This window comes from Stegodyphus dumicola, chromosome 5, assembly GCF_044657685.1.
Source record: "Stegodyphus dumicola isolate Sdum_Otavi_A_Nest chromosome 5, ASM4465768v1".
Taxonomy (NCBI): domain Eukaryota; kingdom Metazoa; phylum Arthropoda; class Arachnida; order Araneae; family Eresidae; genus Stegodyphus; species Stegodyphus dumicola.
In genome coordinates this window covers 127,817,872-127,830,348 of record NC_140772.1, presented here as the reverse complement: position 1 = coordinate 127,830,348, position 12,477 = coordinate 127,817,872, and positions in this window count along the sequence as shown.

Here is a 12,477-nt window from a genome sequence, read left to right as displayed (position 1 = left end):
AGTCATTGTATATAAAGAAAAAATAAAGGGTTTTGTATACCCTTCGTCTGTATCCTGTCTACTTACTACAATTAGTGAACATAGCTTTAGTAAGCTCTCTGTTCCTAGTCAGGTCCTTGTATGTTTCCGAAGAAGGTTAGAAGAAACATTGAACCTGATAGGGTCAAGGGGGGCATCTGTCCCCTGGCGCAGAATCCAAGGGGCGCCAAACTGATATTACGACATTGTAGAATTAAATGTTTTCCATCCTTGGCAAGCAGTAAGGGGCGCGAAATCTTCAGTTGTCCCTGGGCGCTGAAAACCCTAGCTACGACTCTGGCGGTCGCTTAACACTGATAGTTCGACAGGGGCTCAAATCCCAGCAAACAAGCTAGTTGCAAGATAATTTAGTTATTTCTTCATGTGTAAGGTAAATACAATCAAGTTTCCCTTTCTCATACTTCGTTAAGTCCTCCACGAAGGCACCCCTTCTCTTAGACAGACAGTTCCTGTGCTTTGCCATGATTCAAATAACCACCAAAGAAGAAATGAGGAGAAAATGCAGTAGATACTAGCTATTCAAGGGATAGAACAATTATTAATAGATGTAGAAGAGCATTTTTGAAATCATTTCTTGAGTACCAATTCCGGGGAGTTCTAAATCACCGAGAGTTCTTAAATGTTAAATAACTTCAGTGCCTTTAATTGAGTCTGAAAACTGGATTGATGGAGTTGAATTTTTTGAATTTTAAAATTTGCAATTTGCTAGAAAAGACGAATTTTCTGCTCAAGTGCTTGCAACAATATTGAAAATTCAAAATTTGCGAATCTATGGGCGACGTGCGTCATTAATTACATCAAATGCTTCTAATAATTCTTCTAATAACTATTTTAGAGTTTAACATAAAAACTCTAAAATTGCAGGGACTGTAAATAATCTAAAGATATTTAGAAATACAACAAGATTTGACAGTTGAGGAAAATTGAAAAATACACTATTTATCATAAAAGATGAACTGAAAATAATTATAATGTATGAAAGAAAAATGTTTTCCTTTCTTTTTGTTTATTTTCACAATTTAAAACAAAATGATATAAATCTAAAATTTGGTTACTTAGGGAAATTGCTATAAATTACGCATAAAACAAATCAGTGCGAGAATGGTTTTGCATACGAACTGCGACTGCAACACATTTCAACCAGTTTTAACCAGCTTCAGATGTTAAAAAGTTCCAGAATTAAGATCTTCTTATTGTAAATGCACAAAGTTTAAATCTTGGCATAAAATTAAATAACTTGGGCATTTAAAGACCGAATATTGGAAAATATCATAATTAAGAATTTTAAAATTTTTGCAATAACATACGTACAAAATAATGATCAACAATTGATTCAAGGCTTTCGTACGAATACAATAATCCGAATGGAATGTAAAAGATTATTACTATTCTATTTTATATTGAAAGTTGTTACACTACCTTGAAAAATCAATATTATAATTTTTAAGGCATACATGTAACTGAAATTATTAAATGCCACAAAAATGCAAATATAATGAGACTTTTCTATAATGCGACCACTAATGGCCGCTTCAAGCGATTTTTAAGCCACTTATATAGATGGTTGCATTAGAGAGGCAAATGTATAAAAGCCTGTTTGTTTATGTTGTAGGAAACACTTTTAGAGTTCACCGTCATGAGATTCTCTGTACTTATATGTAAAACAGTTACAAATAATACGTCTTGATAAAGCGATCTGACATATTTAGGCTTCTAAAATGATGTCAAAAATTTCAAAAAGGAAATGTAACAGAAAAAAAAAATCCTGATTTGGTTAATTTAAAGCAGTTAACACAGTTTATGATAAATAAAACATTAATTAAAGCATCACAGGCTTCAGTATGAGAAAAAATTAGCATAATCATCAAATCAGATTATTTAGGTTATGACAAAGTACCATAAGATTATCTGCCGAAGTGAATATGGATGCCTTCATGGAGGACTGTTTATAGCGAGTAATTGACAAAAATTATTTCATATGTCTGATAGAAACTGACTCGTATTTATGTTACACATGGAGAAAAACACGAAAATTTCCTGGTAAGCAGCACATCCGCCATGGTTTGAACACCAGTCGAACTACCAATATTCAACGATTTTTACCTCTCGACTGCTAGTGGTCGAAGGCCATTTAAGTTATCCTCTGAATTTCAAAGTTATCGGTCTATGCTTTATTACACAATTATTCATGCTCAGAGTTTTGGAAACAAGAGATAAATTAAAAATTGGAATTCTAGATAACCAAGTTAAATAATTAAATTTATTTAATTTTCCATTTTGATACGTTTTACGTTATGAATACGAAAAGCTCCCACGTATGACTTATTTGGAGCTCAATTTGGAGAGTAGAAGGAATAAGCTTCTTTAATTTGGTTTGATTTACTTGACTATAACAAAGCGCACGAAAGGTATCTGCCTAAGAGAACGGTTGCCTTCGTGGAGGGCTTCCTAAGGAAAACTAGCTCGTAACCACGTTATATCGGGGAAAAACCACGAAAAGCTGCTTTGCTAGGAATCGAACCCAGATCTAACAACCAGGGTATTCAGCAACTTAACCGGTCGGCCGCTTTTAAGTTTCCATAAGCTTTACACGTAATTGTAATTAATATAACTACTATAAGTAAAAATACTTTCTAAGATATCCATCAGCCATCCATCAGATTTCAGCCTATCAGCGGCCGAGCGGTAAAGATGCTGAACACTGGTAGTTCGGTCCGAGATTCCAATACCGCGAATGGGCTGGCTGCATGGGCACTTTCGTGGTTTTCCCCATGTGTAATATGTATACGAGCCAGTTTCCCTTAGAAAGTTCTCCACAAAGGCATCCCTCCCTTTAGGTAGATAGCCCTCGTGCGCTTTGCCATAATTGAATAATCCTAATCCATCCATGTTTCTAGTTGATTTTTGGTATTCTGTGAAGATCACCACCCTAGAAAGATGATATTCAGTGCAAGCGTTTGTTTATACCTATAGAAATGCCTGTCACTTTTGGAAGTGATCGTCTTAAGGAGATGGTCGCCAATCGTTTATGAGCTACTAGATGGTCAGGCTCTGAGTAGGTTACGCATTGGTGCATTGTAAAATGCATTAAATCCTCTCTAATACGATCATCCGCGTTTCTAATTATTTTGGCCTTTGGTGGAAGTGGTCGTCTTAAAGAGATAATACTCGGTACAAGTGTTAATTTCTACTCTGAAAAATTATTTTGGAAGAGGTCGCCATAAGAGGGTTCATTGCATATTAAATGTTTAAATCCAGATCGCGTGGTTATAGGATCCATTTTAATTAGATTTTAAAATTTTAGTAAAATAAAAAATCTGAAAGGTTTCAGATTTTAAATTACGTTCAAATGGGCCTTTTTTTTAACATTTTGTGTGTTACCTTTATTTATTAAATATCATATTCTTCGCACTTAGACCATAAAATTCAGTTCAAGAGCAGTATCGCAAAATAATTTTAAATTGAGCACATTTTTAGAATTTCCGATTCACAGTCTCACGCGCTGGAGATAAAAATGTTTTTTCTGTACAACGTTGCCATGGCTCGCTTTGAAATTCTTGAGTTTGTTAATCAAAAATTCGTTACAAAATATAAAATCGATAATAAAACTAATTCCAAATTTCAAATTTGGGCTTCCAGCAGTAGGATTACGTCATTCGAAACTCGATGGCTCTAGGTACCGTTGTTTTATCACAATATTTGGTGGCAACAGTTTGAAAAGTGAAACGGACATTCAGAGTGATTCGACGCAAAATCACAAACTGAAAACATTAGTCCCTCAGGGACTAATAATTTTGAAATAAACCTCTTAATTTTAATAACTGTGGTATTCTTGTTTTCAAACTTAAGTGCAAAATTAAACAATTGTTTCCTGTGCAGATGCGTTACTTTTAATCAAAATGAAATGAGAAAAAAAAATTATGCGAAAATTAATTAGGTAAAAAATTTAGTCCTGTTCTTATCGCAAACCGTAACTTGAAATTGCATCTACAACTGTTGCTTATACCAAAGCTCAGGATGAATTAGTTTTCTATAGTGCGTCAATAAATGTTTCACTAAACCGCAGCTTAAGGCTATAACTACATGGGGTGCGAGGAGAGTAATTACTAAAGACCTGACAATGACCGACGCTGGACAACCCGCTTTCTCCCCTGGCTTCCATCGCGAAAGCTTTCTTCTCTAAACAACCCTCTATTTTTAACCTTAACGAAGAAACCATGGAGGTAGGCTCCATGGAAGAAACAAGCCGCCAACACATCTGCTTGCTTCTACTCGCACATGTTTCCAGTCATCCGAAGTTACGGTTGTTGAGATAAAACTTTTATCACCCAGCTTGGCGATCTTTCTAAACATGCCTTATATTTCTCATTGCAAACGAAGGGTGACATTTTTTCCTTTCCTTATTTTCCGGGGACATTCTTTCCGTTTCCCTTTTTTCCGGGTGACATTTTTTCCTACAACCAGTGTGACACCCGATCACCAAGACGGCAATCCCCTGAGGGTTCTTCACCTGCTATGCTTTAGCTGGGCATGTTGGAACGGCCTTCACGACTAGGGTGGCCCTACCAGGAGCTATGCTCCCGACGTACTTCGCCCGTTCCGCCCAGTGACACCCCCGCCACGTTGGGGCAGCATAGCAGGACTTTGGCTAAAACCATGCAAAGCCATCACTCCCATTGAATTTGTTTGCTCAATTGTTTTTTTATTGAAGTACAAGTTAGTGTTGTAAGTAAATGCTTAATTGTTTTAATTTTTTACTTAAATAATAAGTAATTATCTAATGATGCTATATATATGTTATCTAATTTGTTGCGAAAAACACTATTTATATATGAATAAATATATATTTTTCTTATGAATAAATAGAAATTTTTTCTTATGAATGACTAGAAATTTTTTCTTATGAATGACTAGATTAATTTTTGTTTATCAAAAACTTTATTTATGCGAGTACTATTTATTGTTGGCAAGAAAAATATTTGGTGGCTCTTTAAAAACTTTGAAATTTTGTAAACTGTAATTTTTGACTCTTCCGACTCAAAAGGTTGCCGACCCCTGCCCTTGAGTACAGCTTCCGACTCCGCGGTTCAGTCTTTCCCGGAGCTCAACACACTCTGTGGCTGATGCACTAACCGCGATACAGTAAGAGACTCTTTCGGTGCACTCGACGACCAACTCGGCATGCGCTGACCAACTCAGCACTCGCTGACTGACTGTCAACTCGATCGACTCCGCACGGACTAACTAACTCGATACTGACGAGACACACTCACTCTCGACGTGCCAGCACAGTTTATACAGCTTTTGCCTTGTGTTCGAGAACATTCTGGGCTAAACCGGTAAGAATTCGTTCTAGAAGGTTCTCCATCCGTCCATGGCATCCAGCTTTCCCTTGCCATTTTATGGCAACCCCAAAAACTGCTTTGTGGGGAAGCTATCTTACCGAGTCTGTACATTCCGTAACAATATCATGCATTGATCCCTATACTAACTCAATGTGATTCATATAATGGTTTGGCGGAAGTCTCCACATTTTTTTGCCATATTTTAAAATTTCAATACAGTTCTACACTGACTACCAATAAGTATTTGAACACCTGTGATAGAAAAGGAAAACTAACTTTATTCAAAATCAATAGTTGGTAGAGCCTCCACGAGAGGTAATTACAGCGTGGACCCTCCGGGGCATACTTTCCACAAGTCTTTGTATGACAGCTAGTGGTATTTTCTTCCACTCGGCTTGGAGAAGACATAGAAGTTCCTTCACCGATTTTGCACGGGTAGTGCACCCCTGAATTCGGCGATGCAACTCGTCCCAGAGGTTTTCGACAGAGGTCTGGACTCTGGGCAGGCCAGTCCATTCGATGAATTCCATTAGCCCCATACCAAGCCTTGGTTAACGTCGAAACATGACAACTGGCATTGTCGTCCTGAAAGTAACAGGGGTCCAACCCGTAAAACTGCCACAACGTAGGAAGCACATTGCCATCCAAAATAGTGCAGTAGGCATCGGAGTTGAGCTTACCATGAATGGGAACGAAGGGTCCCAGCCCATACCAGGAGAAACACCCACAGACCATAATTCCACCTCCGCCGAACTTAACTGTTGGCACAATGCATTCTGGCAGGAGACGTTCTCCAGGTAGACGCTAGACCCAGACCCTGCCATCCGAATGGTAAAGGGTGAACCTTGATTCGTCAATTCAAAGAATCCGTTTCTACTGATCTCTACGGTTCAATTTCGATGTGCTTTGCACCACATTAACCTAGCAGCGCGGTTGGAATTTGTGATCAAAGGCTTATGGGCAGCAGCACGACCATGAAAACCAAGCAGATGTGCTTCCTTACGGATGGTATTCATTGAAACAATACTCCCGAATGCCTGTTGAAACTCCTCGCGGATGAGGGCCATCGGTTAGGTGCGGTTCTTCCGAATTTCTCTGGACAGCACTCGTCGGTCTCTATCTCCCAGTTTCGTTGGTCTGCCGACTCGGGGCACATTCCGACAATCACCGCTCACCTTCCACTTCTTAATCACATAGGCCACTGTCGATTTTGGGTACTTCAGATCGCTAGATATGTCCCTTAAGGATCGGCCGCATTTGTGATATCCGATAATTATACCTTTCTCGAAATCAGAAAGCTCCGAACTGCGAGGCATCTTGCATGCGACTAAAGCCGATGCTGTTTCCTACACGATATATACCGGCGGAGACCGTGACGTACCTTAGGACCGCAGATATCGTCATTTGCATAGGTGTCCAAATATTTATTAGTAGTCAGTGTACAGTTTAAAAAAAAGCAAGTTTGCTGAAACAATTTCACAGTTTCACTTTCCGCAATATTTGATCATGTGGAATATTTCTCCTTTCTGCGCACAGTTTCTGTTTCTATCAGAGCTGCAAATGGCGCGTTCTCTGCGGCAGCATTTCTTAATCTTTTTAGTAAGTGAAACCTTCAATTTCCACTTTTATAATGGAACTTCTGGTTTGCTGCAGTATTATGGTTTTAATGGCAGCATTCTGTAAACGGATCATTCGCTACAAAAATGAGAATTATTCCAGATTGTTTTTATTTCCCTCAAAAAGCAATTTCAAAAGAACCCAAAATTTCTTAAAATAACATATTCAAACAGGACGTGTAAATTTTAATGAAACCAGCGGTACCGTTTTTTGTCATTGCAGATAATATCAGGCTTTATGATTGAAAGCTGAATTCTCATGTCAGGTTCAGCATCAAATCTGCTGTGGTATGATTTTTGTTGACACTTAAGCTGAGAACCGATGTCAATACGTCAAGTCTAAGAAAGAGACGCTATCAAATTTTTCCATAAGTTGAATGTGAGCCAGCAACTGCATTCAATTTATTTGAAAATTTGCTACTAGCATATTTATATTAACTGTAAATAGATCGTACAAATTTCTGATTATTTTTCCGAAAATCTTGAAATTTATTTTTCAAATCTTGTATCAAATCGAAATTTAGGATTATGTTTGTCCCACGAGTTGCAATGTAAATAATTGCATTTATTGGGCTTGCCGTAATCCAAATTTCATTTAAAACACATTTATGGTTTCAAACATTGTACTAATAAGCTGGATTTTACCTTGAAGACGCGTCACTTAAATAGGCAGTCAAATAGAAGAGAAACGCTGATTTTGATATAAAAGACCCTGATGATACGTGCAGACACAAAACAATATATCAAAATGAAGCTAATCACTTCAAGAAAATGTCAAACGAAGATTTCAAACCGCCACTCAAAAATGCATTTTATTTGCTTTGAGTGTCAAATAACCTGTTCATCCATGTTGAAAGCCAGCCTTGAACCCCGATGGCAATAGTAAAATACATCTTCGGGGTAGGATCTTGATTATCTTTTGAACTTCGCGATGGCTTCTTGGACCACGTTGATACTTGCTCTGGGATGCAAGCTTCCCGCGGTCTGTGCTTTGGACATTCCTGCTCTACAACAAAGCTAGCCAAACTTGTTATAATTGGAGCTGCATGCTGGACTTCAAGAAATTTCTAGACTTTAGATTTTGAAATGCATATTTATGTCTTTAAAAAAAGAAGCTGTCTCTTGGAAAGAAATATAAAGTAAATCAAAAAAATTTCACCTTTTTATGGAATTAATATGGTTACGTATAATATATAACTCATATTCAGAATTCCTACGATGTAGAAACTTCACTACGGTACAATTTAATATCAGCAAGATTTGATTGATTGAGAATGATTTATCAGCATTATTTGCACATCGTAACGCTAATATATACGAAAGCCATTTTAAAGTGATATATAGTATAGCGGAAATGCGAAATATGTGGTACAAGCAGATTGAAATGTATGCCCTGAATACTGAGCACCTCATGAAGACTCCGAATAGAACAACTGAAAAGAAGTTTCATGAGACAGGGTGGCAGAATAAATAGGATGATCAGATATGCAAAGAAACATTTACATTCAAATTTCTGCCACAATTTTTAACATGATATGTATTTCAGATAGATGTTTGAGTGTTCCAAGTATCTAAGAAGCGCCTCAGCACCTGTCAAATAGCATCTTTTTTGAATAGCTTATAGAAATAGCCTACCATCCCTTCGGTAGGACCATTCAATTTTCTCATACAAACATAATTTTATCCTTTATGCGGTATTATTGAATTGCAAATGTATTTATGTTAGTTATTTTCATTATTGCTTGCGCAGAGTAGGAGTTTTCAATATTTCGTTCATAGACATCAATTAAATCTATTCTGCAGTTATATTGCTTCGCGTGTGTACTGTTAATTTGTTATTTTCATTACCACTTGCATAAAGAAAATAATTTTCCAATATCTTTAACTGCTGTACAGCAGGCAAGCAATACTTAATTTGGAGAATTATTCCAATACTGCTTGCAGTGGCGTAAATAAGGGTATGCAAGGAATGCCGTCGCATAGGAGCCCGAAGGCTTAGGGGGCTCTTAAATGTCCTGCTGAAGTATGTTTAAACTTAAAAGTTTAAACTTAAAAGACGGATTCCATTACATATATAAAGAAGCTTTAATTCGTTTTCCCTTGATGAGTTCGGAATTAGAATTTCAATAAAAGAAGATTAATTATTATTTTTATATTTTTTATCTTGTATTTTTTCCCTTTTGCTTTTCATTTTTATGTTTAGAATTTGTACTACTATAAATTCTTATTTTAATATTGATATGCTTTGATTTTGTGTTAAACCTCTTTTACACGATTGTTAATATTAATATAGTTAAGGAATAGCCTTGATTTGACTCCAATTTACTTTTAACTTTAGAATCTTTAAGTATATGTAGATAATAGAATTCGTTTTCTTTTAAGTTTTTAAGGGCCTCCTACCTATATGGTGCAGTAACGCAATTCTCTGTATGACGCAGACAGGAGGCCCTTGGAAGCACCTGAAATAGCTAAATTCAAGTGTTTGCAAAAGTTAAAATTCCAGCATTCGACTATGAAATAATAACTTCATGACCCTATGTTTAGGGATAGCAGTGAGAGGAAAATAGGAAAAGTTTCTTTGTATTCCTTAGTCTCAAACCTGAAAATTATTAAAGGCGACCCCCTAAAGAAAAGGTTTCTCCTTTTGCAATCCCAAATCAAAAAGCGGTGGAAGTGGAAATTAATTGTAACTATTTATTATAAAGTACTTATTTTATATATTAATTTGTTTCTGTATAATTCGCATTATGATCGAATAATCAGTAGATATATTTTCTAAGTATAAATCAAAGAAGTAACTAGGCAGGATTCTGGTATTTTGAAATGAACTTTGCAAGTTAAGAGAAATCTTGGTATATTATTTGCAGTTCGTAATTTTCATTATATGTCATTCCGTAGCGTTTAATTTTGTTCATATACTGAACATCTTACTAGCTTTTCCATTAAACGCAAGTCCAGAAATCAGTCCTAATATTCAATTTGAAATTGAACTTATTAATGTGAATGTTTCTTAGAATTTAACATAACATGTATTTCGTTGGTTCGCTGTAAACGGCGTATCACTTTTCAAATTGTTGCCACCAAATAATTTCACCCTGTATTATTTTTAAAGAAATTAAATAAGGAAGAATCTGCATGTTTGAATGTATAGTTCTCACAATGTAAGAAACGATGGTACTTGCAACCTGTGTAGTTGCACAAAGAGGCAAGGTAAGGGACAGAAACATTTTGGATTTAGAAGCACGATTGACATTACAAAATGGCAAAGTTAAAGGTGGATTGAATTTTTTTCTCTGTTTTTTACACTAACAAGCTGGAGGGGGGAATCATTCGTAAGTATTAATTACTAACTCCAGAATACATGCTTTTCTTTCTTAAGGACATAAAATCATTGACGTAAGTTGAGCAGTTGTGGCATGAAAGGACTTTGCTCCACCCCCCATGTCGAAATGCCGTTCTGGTCCAGGAAACGCAAAGAATTTATGGCACCACATTTGGAAAGGGGAGATTTCCCGTTCGGCTTAGGGATCTTTGAATTCAAAGTCCAAAAAAAAGGGGGGGGTAGTTTTACGACAGGCTACGAATGCACAGATGCTCAAACATTAAGCGGCCAAATATTTCAGTTAATTTCCGATGTAAATTTAATGACATTTTTTTCATTAAATTTATCGAAATTCATTACTTTTTCACTCATGAAGGTAGGAAATGAAATGGATGAATATTTTTACTTGAAATAATGAGCAAATAAATATTTATCCAATTTTTCATATCAAAATTTTCAAAATATTCTCACATTGCAGATAAAATACAGGTTAGGAATTCTTTAAAATCCCTAATCGAGAATTAAATCTGAAAGCACAGAACTCGTTTGAGGATTTACTTGATTTGCTTTAGAAAAGAGATGAGCTGTAGTGTTTCTTAACCTGTAAATTACCCATCTACCAAAAATTCACACTTATCTGTAAAAGATAATTCTGAAGACATTAAATTTGTTTTGAAAGTAATATATTAATCTCTCTTCATATCAAAATCTTCCTTTGAAAAAAATATAATAAATTACAATTTATTTTAACAACGTGAAACATTTAAGCGTATAATTGAGTAATGAGCAATAATTTGTACGTTATTTAAACGACATTGAATTGAATTATTATATAATAATAAAGCACTCGAGGACTATTTGGGAAAGAAGGGGAAGAACGCCTTCATGGAGTACTTTCTAATCGTTATTTGAAATGAAATTTTACAATTTACTCTACTTTTGCTTTTACTTTACTTTCCACAGCATTCAGTACGTAAAATCATCAATAATAGTATAATAATGCTAATAAAAATGGCATCGCACAACTAAAAGTATATACTACTTCGTAAATTTCGGTAAATTAATTACTGAAAATATTAAACATATCAATGGCAGCGTTGTCCTAATAGATTTAAGTTGCATTTCAACATCTGAAAGAACGAGAATTACATTGTTATTTTCACTACACAAACGAATGGAATACTTCAGAAAAGAATGCTCTCCCGTTATTGCAATATTTCAATAATTTTTGCAAATTAAAAATTTTAATTAACACGTTTTAATAGTAAATGATGCGATTTTTCACTCATAAAATCCCTTTGTACATTATTCTCTTTCATTTCGGCATCACTGCGTAACTTTTCTAAGACATAAATAGCTTCCGTTAATATATGTTCCCATACATTATATTTATTTTTTATATTTTTGTCATTAATAAATTAATGATTAAGATAAAAAAATTGATACTGCTTAATTTATAAGCAATGTAAAGACTGGAAATCTGAGGTCATTAATTTCTGAGACATAAATAGCTTTCTAAGATGCAAATAAAACATAACAATAATCATAAATATTAATGCTCCTAAAATAAATCCGCTTTTCCTAACTGATTTTTGCTTTTTGATCCACCTGGGGTACAACAAACCTATTTTCATAAATGAAGTTTTGCGCATTTCTCTACGAAGTGCGCAAAACCTGTTTCATAACAATTTTATTTTTACTAATTATGAAGAAACTTTCTACTTGTTTCCTAAAATATTTATGTGTACTACTTTTAGAATCCATGCGACAGAGTGTGAGTACTCATCTTAAAATATACGTTAGTATCAATAAGCTTAACTCTAAATTTTTAAACATTTCTGGGACCTTGAAACTTGGAAGGGAATCGTCACATTTTGCTACAGTGGGTATTTAAATTTAGATTAATTTTAACATTTCCATTTCGTATTACACAATCATTTTCAAAGTTCTTTGGATACATATCAATAAACTTTGTTTCTACCTGTTTATGATTTCATCGTAAACTTGCGAAGAATTTCCTAAAAATATTCGAATATCCATAATTTTTACTGTTAAATATTTAATAATTATACATTAACTGAAGTGCATTTATAGTACAGAGGAAATATAGAAAGATATTGCAGGTCATGTATTATGTATCATTGGAATTGGAATA